The sequence below is a fragment of the Suricata suricatta genome, chromosome 10 (genome assembly GCF_006229205.1).
Source record: "Suricata suricatta isolate VVHF042 chromosome 10, meerkat_22Aug2017_6uvM2_HiC, whole genome shotgun sequence".
In the NCBI taxonomy this organism is placed as follows: Eukaryota; Metazoa; Chordata; class Mammalia; order Carnivora; family Herpestidae; genus Suricata; species Suricata suricatta.
In genome coordinates this window covers 41117929-41129189 of record NC_043709.1, presented here as the reverse complement: position 1 = coordinate 41129189, position 11261 = coordinate 41117929, and the positions used below count along the sequence as shown (strand labels likewise).

General features: G+C 39.8%; 1 long non-coding RNA gene across 1 annotated transcript; it reads left to right on the top strand.

Moving 5' to 3' along the window:
• Positions 1-8973: 8973 nt before the first annotated feature.
• Positions 8974-10096, top strand: LOC115304689. Its single transcript, XR_003914561.1, has 2 exons — positions 8974-9059; positions 9975-10096. It is a non-coding gene; the product is annotated as an uncharacterized LOC115304689 (long non-coding RNA).
• The last annotated feature ends 1165 nt before the right edge of the window (positions 10097-11261 follow it).

Below are 11261 nucleotides of genomic sequence, written 5' to 3'. Positions count from 1 at the left end.
ACTCTCATAAATGAAGAGGGCAATGATTTAAATCAGTATAACAACCATACTCTTGTTTACTGTGCCTTTCCTAGTAACCTCCCATAACTGGTTTTCCCCTTTCCCTCTTTTCTCTTTACTGGAAGACGATGTTGAAGGCAGTGACTTGGGCCATTTTAAGGAGCTACTCAGTCTTCCTGGGTATCTTTCATGCATACAGGAGGTATACATGTTATTAAGCTTCTGTTTATTTTCCAGTGTTACTCTGTCTTTTTATTGTAAGAGGTGTCTCAGCCAAGAATCTAGAAGGGTAGTGGGGAAATAAATTTTCCTCCTCCACAATTACAAGAAAAGTTTCAAGATAGTATAATTATTCTTGAATATACACATATAATTCACCCAGTCCTAAGAACTGGACATAACACCAAGCCCCCAGTCACCCAAGCTAGGCAAAAGACATGAAAGTAAAAATAAACTTTATAAAGTTACAGGTTTTAAGAAGGCAATTTTTTTAATGTTTATTTATTTTTGAGAGAACAAGAGAGACACACAGAGCGCAAACAGTGGACAGGCAGAGAGAAAAGGAGAATCTTAAACAGGCTCCAGTCTTCACACTATCAGCACAGAGCCTAATGCAGGCCTTGAACTCACAGATCGTGGGACTGTGACCTGAGCTGAAGATGGCACTTAACTGACGGAGCCACCCGGGGGCCCCAAACAAGGCAACTGTTATTTGAAAGTGTATCTTCAATTGTTGAGTAGAAAAAAGAAATGTATTTTTAAAAAGAGAGATAAAGAAAAGGAATGTGTAATATAGCTAAAAATGTCAAAATATAAAAGCAGAAAAGGGGGTGCCTATCTGGCCCCATCGGTAGAATGTGCAACTCTTGATACTGGGGTCATAATGAGCCCCGTCTTGGGGGTAGAGGTTACTTAAAAATAAAATCTTTAAACAAAGAGCACAAAAGTATTTTGGTTTAACAAATGAAAATGCCAATATCTCTGTTATGTACAGAAGAAATGAAGAATTTATCTTAGAAGAAATAAGCATATTTATGAGGAAGAGCATGTCTCTTATTTTTAAGAAAATAAATACTTTAGATATCCAAATGAATATCAAGTGCATGGCATAAAATATCAGAAGATAAAGAATCTATTAAGAAACAAATTAACACCATTCCAAATAATTTGCATCAAAATCCACTGCAAATCTATAGTAATAATTCTTATATTGTCAAGATATATTTTTTAAACAATTAAGTTATCTAAATGTAATGCTATAAAGTATGAAAATATTCTAGGTTAAACTTAGTCTCCATTGTACCTATCGAATGCACATGTGCATGCCTGGGTTATTAAAAGGAAGTGATAATAATAGTTAATAGATACAGTAGTTATGTGTGTCTTGCCCATACTAAGCATTTTTTTAATGGAGTCCACTTTTTTAAGTATATGTATTTATTTTGAGAGAAAGAGAGAGAGAGAGAGAGAGAGCATGAGTGAAGGAGGGGCAGACAGAGAGGGAGGGAAATAATCCCAAGCAGGCTCTGCACTGTCAGCACAGAGCCCAACTTGAGGCTTGATTCCATGAGCAGTGAGATCATGATCTGAGTGGAAATCAAGAGTTGGATGCTTAACCAACTGAGCCATCCATGCACCCTAAACATTGTTGGCTCTCTTTTACAAATAATTTCCTATCAGTTCAATGAAGTATGTTATTACTGTCCCATTTTTTTGAAGATAAGGAAGTCAAGGCACAGAGAAGTAAAATGCTCAGTCATTTAGCCAGTAGATAGGACTTGATTTGAACATGGACGGGTTAAAGAACTTGTGCTCTTCACTGCAAATAGGATTTGCAATCAGGCAGACCCTGTATTAATATCAAGTGAGGGCAAGGAACCGAGGCCTCTGTAAGAGAGCTGTATTTGTTCTTTCTCTACACCTTATTCATGCAATGGCAGGAGCGCGTGTCCGAGCTTCCTACAGACCATCCATTTTGAACAGTGTTCATTTTGCCAATGGAAATTATTCATTAACGTCTTTATACTAATTAACAAACTCTTTGGTGTCAATTTTCATAGCCATGTCTGCAATACTAACAGCATCTTTGGAGTGTGGATTCCTGATTAGAGTGCTTCAGTGCTAACTAATTTTCCTAAGATTTGGATTAGACTTAACTTGTATACACTGGCATACAGAAATAATTTACACCAAGTTATTATAGTGCAAAGTAAGGGACATGATTCATTTTCAGAAATACCAAATAAAAGCTGTGTTGTCTACTTAACAGTAGGTTTACAACCTTTTGGAAACTTACATGAACACCCTTCCCCTCATAATGGAGCCCCAAACCTTTAGACACTTCACTCCCTGGCTCTTCTTCCCCTCTCCATTTCTCAGGCCTATTTTCAAGGGCTTTGCAATTAGCATGCACCAAAGAACAGAGCGAGGGGAGGGGGTACTGAAAGTCTCTGCATTACCTCAGGGAATGTACATTTGTTCCAATCGGACTGCTTTTTGCCTTCCATGGGCATAGGTGATGTCCAGGTAAGGCTGTAACCTCCGCAGTACTCAGCCCACCAGCCCACGAGGAACCCGGGAGGGATTTGCATGCTGGGAGATAAACTGTCTGCTGTAACTGAGTGTGCCTGTCCATTAGACACCCACTTTTGTAAGAACGTTGATTAAAGCCTCGCTTCACTGAAGACCAAGTCTCCTCGTCCCTCCTTTCATTGGGTCAGTGGCCTTTCTTTGATTTTCCTTTTTATTTATTTATTTAAATCCGAGTTACCATATATTGTAATAATGATTTCAGGAATAGGATTTAGTGATTCATCACTTAATATAACACCCAGTGTTCATCCCAACAAGTGTCTCCTTAATGTCCATCACCCATTTAGCCCATCCCACCACCTGACACCCCACCAACGTCTCTCAGTTTGTTCTCTGTATTTAAACATCTCTTATGGTTTGTTTCCTTCTCTGTTTTTATCTTATTTTTGCTTCCTTTCCCCTGTGTTTATCTGTTTTGTTTCCTATGTTCCACATATGAGGGAAATCATATGGTATTTGTCTTTTCTTTGACTGCCTTATTTTGCTTAGCATAATACACTCTAGTTCCATCTATGCTGTTGTAAAAGGCAAGATTTCATTATTTTTGATCACTGAGTAATATTCCATTGTTTATATATATCACATCTTCTTTATCCACTCATCAGTCGATGGACAATTGGGCTCTTCCCACAGTGTGACTATTGTCGATAGTGCTGCTAGAAACTTTGGAGGCCATGTGCCCTTTCAAATCAGCACTCCTGTGTCCTTTGGATAAATACCTAGTAGTGCAATTCCTGGGTCCTAGGGTAGTTCTATATTTTAATTTTTTGAGGAACCTCCATATTGTCTTCCAGAGTGGCTGCACCAGTTTGCATTCCCACCAGCAGGGCAAAAGGTTTCTTTTTTCCACATCCTTGCCAACATCTGTCATTGCCTGAATTGTTAATTTTAGCCATTAAGACAGGTGTGAGATGGTATCTCATTGTCATTTTGATATGTATTTTCCTGATGGTGAGGGATGTTGAGCATCTTTTCAGGTGTCTATTAGCCATCTGGATGTTTTCTTTGGAAAACTATCTATTTATGTCCATTCATGGATTATTTGCTTTTTGGAACTTGAATTTGATAAATTCTTTATAGATTTTGGATCCTAACCCTTTATCTGATATGTCATTTGCAAATATCTTCTCCCATTCCATCAGTTGCCTTTTTGTTTTTGCTGATTATCTCCTTCACTGTGAACAAGCTTTTATCTCAATGAGGTCCAAATAGTTCATTTTTGCTTTTGTTTCCCCTGCCTCCAGTAAGAGTAAGAAGTTGCTGTGGCCAACGTCAAAGAGATTGTTGCCTGATTTCTCCTCTAGGATTCCGATGGCTTCCTGACTTACATTTAGGTCTTTCATCCATTTTGTGTTTATTTTGGGGTATGGTGTAAGAAAGTGGTCCAGGTTCATTCTTCTGCATGTCACTGTCTAGTTTTCCCAGAACCATTTGCTGAAGATATTGTCCTTATTCCATTGGATATTCTGTCAGGTTTTGTCTCCCATCCAAGTACTAACCAGGCCCGACCCTGCTTAGCTTCCGAGATCAGCCGAGATCGGGCGTGTTCAGGGTGGTATGGCGTAGACTCTCCTGCTTTGTCAAAGATAAGTTGACCATACATCTGTGGGTCCATTTCTGGGTTCTCTACTCTATTCCATTGATCCATGTGTCTGTTTTTGTGCCAATACCATACTGTCTTGATACTTACAGCTTTGTAATACAGCTTGAAGTCTGAAATTGTGATGCCTCCAGCTTTGGTTTTCTTTTTCAGACCTACTTTGGCTATTCCTGGTCTTTTCTGGCTCCATACAAATTTTAAGATGGTTTGCTCTAGCTCTGTGAAGAATGCTGGTGTTATTTTGATAGGATAAGGACAGCATTGAATATGTAGATTGCTTTTGGTAGTATTGACATTTTAACACTATTTGTTCTTCCAACCCATGAGCACGGAATGTTTTTCCATATTTTTGTAGCTTCTTCAATTTCTTTCATAAGCTGTCTTTAGTTTGCAGTGTATAGATTTTTCACCTCTTTGGTTAGGTTTACTTCTCGATATTTTATTTTATTTTTTTTTTTTTGGTGCAATTTTAAATGGGATCAATTCCTTGATTTTTCTTTCTGCTGCTACATTATTGGTGTAGAGAAATGCAACTGATTTCTGTACATTAATTTTATATCCTGTAACTTTGTAGAATTCATGCATCAATTCTAGCAGTTTTTGGTGCAGTATTTTGGGTTTTCCACATAGAATATCATGTTGTCTGTGAACAGTGAAAATTTGACTTCATCCTTGTGGACTTAGATTTCATTGCATTAGGCCATTCATTTCCTTGTGTTGTCTTATTACTAAGGCTACAACTTCCAACGCTATATTGAATAACAGTGGTGAGAGTGAACATCCCTGTCGCATTCCTGACGTTACAGGGAAAGCCCTCAGGTTTTCCCTGCTGAGGGTTATATTAGCTGTGGGTCTTTCATATATGGCCTTAAGGATCTTGAATTATGTTCTTTCTACCCCTACTTTCTTGAGGGTTTTTATCAAGAAGTAATGCTGTATTTTGCCAAATTCTTTTTCTGCATCTATTGAGAGGATCATGTGGTTCTTATCCTTTCTTTTATTACTGTGATGTATCACATTGATTGATTTGTGGATATTGAACCAGCTCTGAATCCCAGGAATAAATCCCACTTGATCGTGGTGAATAATTATTTTAATGTATTGTTGGATCCTGTTTGCTAGTATCTTGATGAGAATTTTTGCATCAATGTTCATCAGGGAAATTGGTCTGTAGTTCTCCTTTTTAGTGGAGTCTGGTTTTAGAATCAAGGTAATGATGGCTTCATAGAAAGATTTCAAAGTTTTCCTTCCATTTTTTGGAACAGCTTCACAAAAATGGGTGTTAACTCTTCTTTAAATGTTTGTTAGAATTTCTCTGGAAAGCCCTCTGACCCTGGACTCTTGTTTGTTGGGAAAGTTTTGACTACTGATTCAATGTCTTTAGTGGTTATGTATCTGTTCAAATTTTCTATTTCTTCCTGTTTCAATTTTGGTAGTTTATATGTTCTAGGAATTTGTCCATTGCTTCCGGATTGCCCAACTTGTTGGTGTATAGTTACTCATAATATTCTCTCATTATTGTTTGTATTTCTGTGGTGTTGGTTGTGAACTCTCCTCTTTCATTAGTGATTTTATTTATTTGGATCCTTTCCTTTCTCTTTGTGATAAGTCTGACTAGAGATTTATCAATTTTGTTAATTCTTTCACAGAACCAGCTCCTGGATTCAATGATCTGTTCTACTCTTTTTTGGTTTTTATTTCGATATCACTTATTTCTGCTCTAATCTTTATTATTTCCCTTCTTTGCTGATCTAGGGCTTTATTTGCTGTTCTTTTCCCAGCTTTTTTAGGTGTAAGGTTAGGTTGTGTATTTGAGACCTATCTTCCTTCTTTAGTCTTTTGGTTAACCCATTCATTCTTTAGTAAGTTGTTCTTTTATCTCCAAGTATTCATGGTCTTTCCAACTTTTTTCTTGTGGTTGATTTCAAGTTTCATAGCATGTGGTCTGAAAATATGCAAGATATGATCTCAGTCTTTTTGTACCTGCTGAGGGCTGATTTGTGACCTAGTATGTGATCTATTCTGGAGAATGTTCCATGTGCACTCGAGAAGAATGTATATTATGCCGCTTTAGGATACAATGTTCTGAATATATCTGTTAAGTCCATCTGGTCCAGTGTTATCATTCAAAGCCATTGTTTTCATTGCTATAACTAGAATGTTGAAGTCTCCTACTCTTATGGTATTATTATCAATGTTTCTTTATATTTGTAATTAATTGTTTTATATATTTGGTATTTATGTTGAGGGCATAAATATTTATAATTATTAGATCTTCTTGGTGGATAGGCCCCTTAATTATGAAATAATGCCCTTCTTCATGGCTTGTTACAGTCTTTATTTTAAAATCTAGTTTGTCTGATATAAGTATGGCTATTCTAGCTTTCTTTTGATGACTATTGGCATGATAAATTGTTCTCCATCCCCTTACTTTCAACCTGCAGGTGTTTTAAAGTCTAAAACGAGTCTCTTGTAAGCAGAATATAGATGGGTGCTATTTTCTTATCCATTCTGATACCCTTTGTCTTTTTATTGGAGGATTTACTCCATTAACATTTAGAGTGAGTACTGAAATATATGAATTTAGTGGCACTGTGTTGCCTGTAGAGTTGGTGTTTCTGGTGGTGTTCTCTGGTCCTTTCTAGTCTTTGTTGCTTTTGGTTTTGTTTTGTTTTGTTTTGTTTTATCTTTTCTCCACTTAAAGAGTATGCCTTAAAATTTCTTGCAACACTGGTTTTGTGGTTACAAACTCCTTTAGTTTTTGTTGGTCTGGGAAATTTTTCTTACCTTCTGTTTTGAATGATGGTCTTGCTGGATAAAGAATTCTTGGCTACATATTTTTCCAATTCAGCACATTGAATATATCCTGTCACTCTTTTCTGGCTTGCCGCATTTCTGTGAATAGGTCAGCTGTGAGCCTAATCTGTCTTTCCTTATAGGCTAAACACTTTTTTGCCTGCTGCTTTCATAATTCCTTCCTTGTCTATATATTTTGTGAGTTTGACTATAATATGCCTTGGTGATGGTTGGTTTTTGTTGAATATAATGGGAGTTCTCTGTGCTTCTTGTATTTTGATGTCTGTGTCCTTCTCCAGCTTAGGAAAGTTTTCTGATATAATTTTCTCCATAAATCTTCTGCCCCTTTTTCTCTCTCTTCACTTTCTGTGACTTTTATTTTTTGGAGTTTATTCTTTTTAATCAATGAGTCTTGTATCATGATCTTTCGTCTTTGTTTCCCTCTTTTTTTTCTGCTTCGTTATTCTCCATAATTTTATCTTCTATATTGTTGATTTGCTGCTCTGCTTTATCCATCCTTGCCATCATGGCATCTAGTTGAGATTACATCTCGAATATAGCATTTTTAATTTTGGTCTGACTAAATTTTTTTTTAAACTCTGCAGAAAGGGATTCTCTGGTGTCTTCTATGCTTTTTTCAATGCCAGTTAGTATTCTTATTATCGTCATTCTAAATTCTAGTTCAGACATCTTATACCTGTGTTGATTAAGTCCCTGGCTTTCATTTCTTCCTATTCTTTATTTTGGGGTGAATTCCTTCATTTTGTCATTTCATAGGAAGAAAAATTAATAAAATAAAAAATTAAAATTAAAAAATTTAAAGCAAAACAAAAAATCAAATATAGGAAGCTAGATTCCAGGTGTCTTTCAGTCTGCTTGATGAAAGAGGCTTGATAAAATAGAGAAGAAAGAGAAAGGAAAGAGGAAAAAAGGTAAGAAAAAATTTTAAAGTTAAGAAAATTATAGAATAAAATAAAGAAAATGAAGTAGAATAAAAAATTTTTAATAAAAAATACATAAAAATATTTTTTTGTATCCAAGAAAGAGAAAGAAAAGAAAGAAAAAAGAAAACAATTTAAGCAAATACAGAAGCAAAGAAAATGAACAAATAATTGAACCAATGAACAGAATGAAACTTAGATGAGGTTACATGCAGTTTCCCCTAGAACTGAAACTGTGGAGTGTTCATAGTCCATACACTCACTAAGCAGGTAGAGTGACTTGGAGCTGATCTTCTGGGGGGGGGGCGCTGTTGGGCAGGGCTTAATGTAACGGTTCTGTTCTCCACTAGGTGGCGCTGCTTAGCTAACTGGGGTAAATCAGTTTGTCTGTGCACACCCGCAGGAATGGGAGAGGTGGAAATGGCTTAACCCAGCTCGCTAGTCTCTGGTGCAGGAACGTCATGCTCTCACCCACCTCTGATCACGCACTCCTCCTTTGTCTCAGGTCTCCATCCACTCCCCACCTCTAACAGTGGGCTTATTTCTGACAATTTGGGGGCCTGTCCAAGATTCACCTCAACTGGTGGGGTCCAGGTCCTCCTCTGAGATGGGAGACGTCTTGCACCCCAGTTTGGGTAGCCTTATGTGGGAGGGCCCCTGGTCCCTGCAGGATGTGGAACGCAAGACCTTTGGAGATAGAAGAAGTGATACTGGGTGTAGCCTACGGCAGTGACCTGCTAATTCCATGCAGGGACTAAGGTAGGCACATTGGACTATAAGTATTGCCTTGGGGATTGGGAAATCCTCAGAGGCTGAATTGTGTGACTGAGACATATCCTAGATACAAAGTGAACGTGGAATCTTTATCCAAGGTTCTATTCTCCTGCAAGGGAAACAGCTGGAGACAAATGAAGCGGGTTCTAGAGAGTTCCAAAAACCTGCATTAAAACGGTTAAACACCTCAGGGAAATTCAGGAGCAGGAACTAGCCTGGTCAAGGATGGGAAACAAAAATTCTAGTCCTAGGAGTAAGGGAAGAGACACCCATAAAGAGGTAGGGTCTCTTCAGATTCCTCCAGATAGTCCACTGGGACAAAGGTTACAATACTGGAAGGAGCTTCTTATCTACTGGTTTGTATCTAAATCTGAGGCAGGAACTGGAACAATGTGGAAGGGACATAGAGAACTTCCCTCTCCCCTCCGGGGGCTCAAGAAAGCGTTCTAAGTTATTCTCATTAAGGGAAGTCCCTTTGGGACAGGTAGAAATTGGCTTTGTCAATGCCCCCCTCACCAGTACTGAGGTGAGGAATTTCAAGAAGGAAATAAAACAACTGCTGGAAGATCTATTGGGCTTGGCAGATCAGGTTGATCAGTTTTGGGGACCTAATATTTATTCTTGGGCTGAACTAATGTTTATCATGAATATCCTATTTACCGGAGAAGAAAGAGGAATTATCAGAAGGGTTGCAGTGCCTATTTGGGAGAGACAGCACCCAGCTGGCCTGGGTGTTCAGCAAGCTCAACAAAAGAGTCCCACTGTAGGCCTGGATGGATCGTGATCTTGGGCACAGGGTTAGGTTGCAGGATTTAAGAGAGGTAATAATTAAAAGGGACCAGGGAACCAGCTCCAAGATACCAGAATGTCGCCAAGGCTGTTGAGAGATAACAGGAGGAGGAGGAAACCCCAACCACTGTCTTTCAGAGGCTGAGGGATCAAATGAGGACATATTCAGGCCTAGATCCAGAGGAACCAGTGGGGCAAGGTCTCCTGAAGGTTAATGTTGTCCCTAAAAGTTGGCCTGATATTGCCAGAAAGTTACAGAAGATGGATGGATAGAAGGAGAAGCAACTAGAAGAATTGCTCAGGGAAGCATAAAAGATATCTGTGAAGTGGGATAAGGAGAAACAAAAACAGAAAGCAAAGATTATGGTAACAACCGTGGAGAAGATGATTGAAAGGAAAGGGGAAGATAGAGAACAGGGGGAGGGGGGGTGACGAGCAAAACAAAGGCAAGAGAGACGTAACTTAAATAAATCTCCTTGCAGCCGGCAGCCCAATGACAGACACTTGAAACATGCAGAGCACGACCTTCCTCTAGGAACTCAGGACTGCCTTAATGCCTTAATGTCATTTTATTACCCAGTCTTACTAAAAGTCAAATAAGCTATCTCTGTTGCAATTTGTTAACAAAAAGACTTAAAATGACAGCTAATTCTATCTCAGTAAAGTTTTTGTGGGTAATTGTTAAGATAGCTTTCAAAGAAAATGGCGGAGAGGAAGGGAGCTCTGTAAACTCCCTCTGCACCATTTTTCGAACTGAGAAGGATATTACGTTCAACTGAGAGAGCGGAAGGAGAAAATACGAACTCCAGAAGGAATAGAACCTCAAAGATACCTGAGTGAGTGGGGGCGAAAGGGGGAGATCCAAGGACGGGCCAGCCTGGGCCGGGCAAGGGAGGTAAGATCCCCAGCCCAACGTGGCGCAAGTGCGCGGCGGCCGGGAGACAAAGGGAAGAGACAGAGTCGGAACGCGCTCATGGAGCTGTCTCTGGGGAAGAGGTATAGAACGCTTGGCTGCGCTTGGAGACAGAAACCCACTCCATAGATAACTGCTGGGCAGCGGGGCGCAAGAGACGGAATAGCCTCCAGCCCTAAGCCATATTGGCGGGGAATCAGAGGCACCTGTGGCTGTGAGAAGCGGCTGCTCTGGAGAGGCGCGCACCGCTGCAGGAGGCAGCCCGAGCGGTGTCTGCGCCAGGCGCGAGCAATTCGAACTTGGTTTTGGGAACGGGACCACGGACCGCATTTCCTCGGCACACCCCGCCCCCTGCATGGACTGCGCGAATCCCGGGTCCCCACAGGGAAGAAATAAGGCACGCACAGACAGGACCCTCAACAAAGAGTCGGTGGCGGGTGGAGGCCCCGGGCGCACGCTTAGACTGTAGGAGCTCCCAGCACATTTCCAGCAGCGCACAGCTTCTTGAGCTAAGCTATCGGAAACTAAGAGAGACTCGGGTTTTTGCTTTTTGTTTTTTTCCTTTCCCCATTGCAACCGCGATCCGGACTGGGGGTGGGGACTCCGAAATTGAGTCTGTGAAGGTGTGCACTTCACCTCCTGCTGCTCATTTCGCCTCAGGCAGGGGCGGAGCCTCTGAGAGCTGACTCCAAGACTTACCCCATCAAACCACGCCTATCCACCAGGGGGAGCTGCTGCTTGCTTTTTTTTTTTTCCCCCCCTTCGGTTTTTGTTTTTGTTTTTGTTTTTGTTTTGCTTTGTTTTGGTTGTTTGTTTTTTTAATATATAACAAAAATTTTTCTTTCTTCACTAGTTT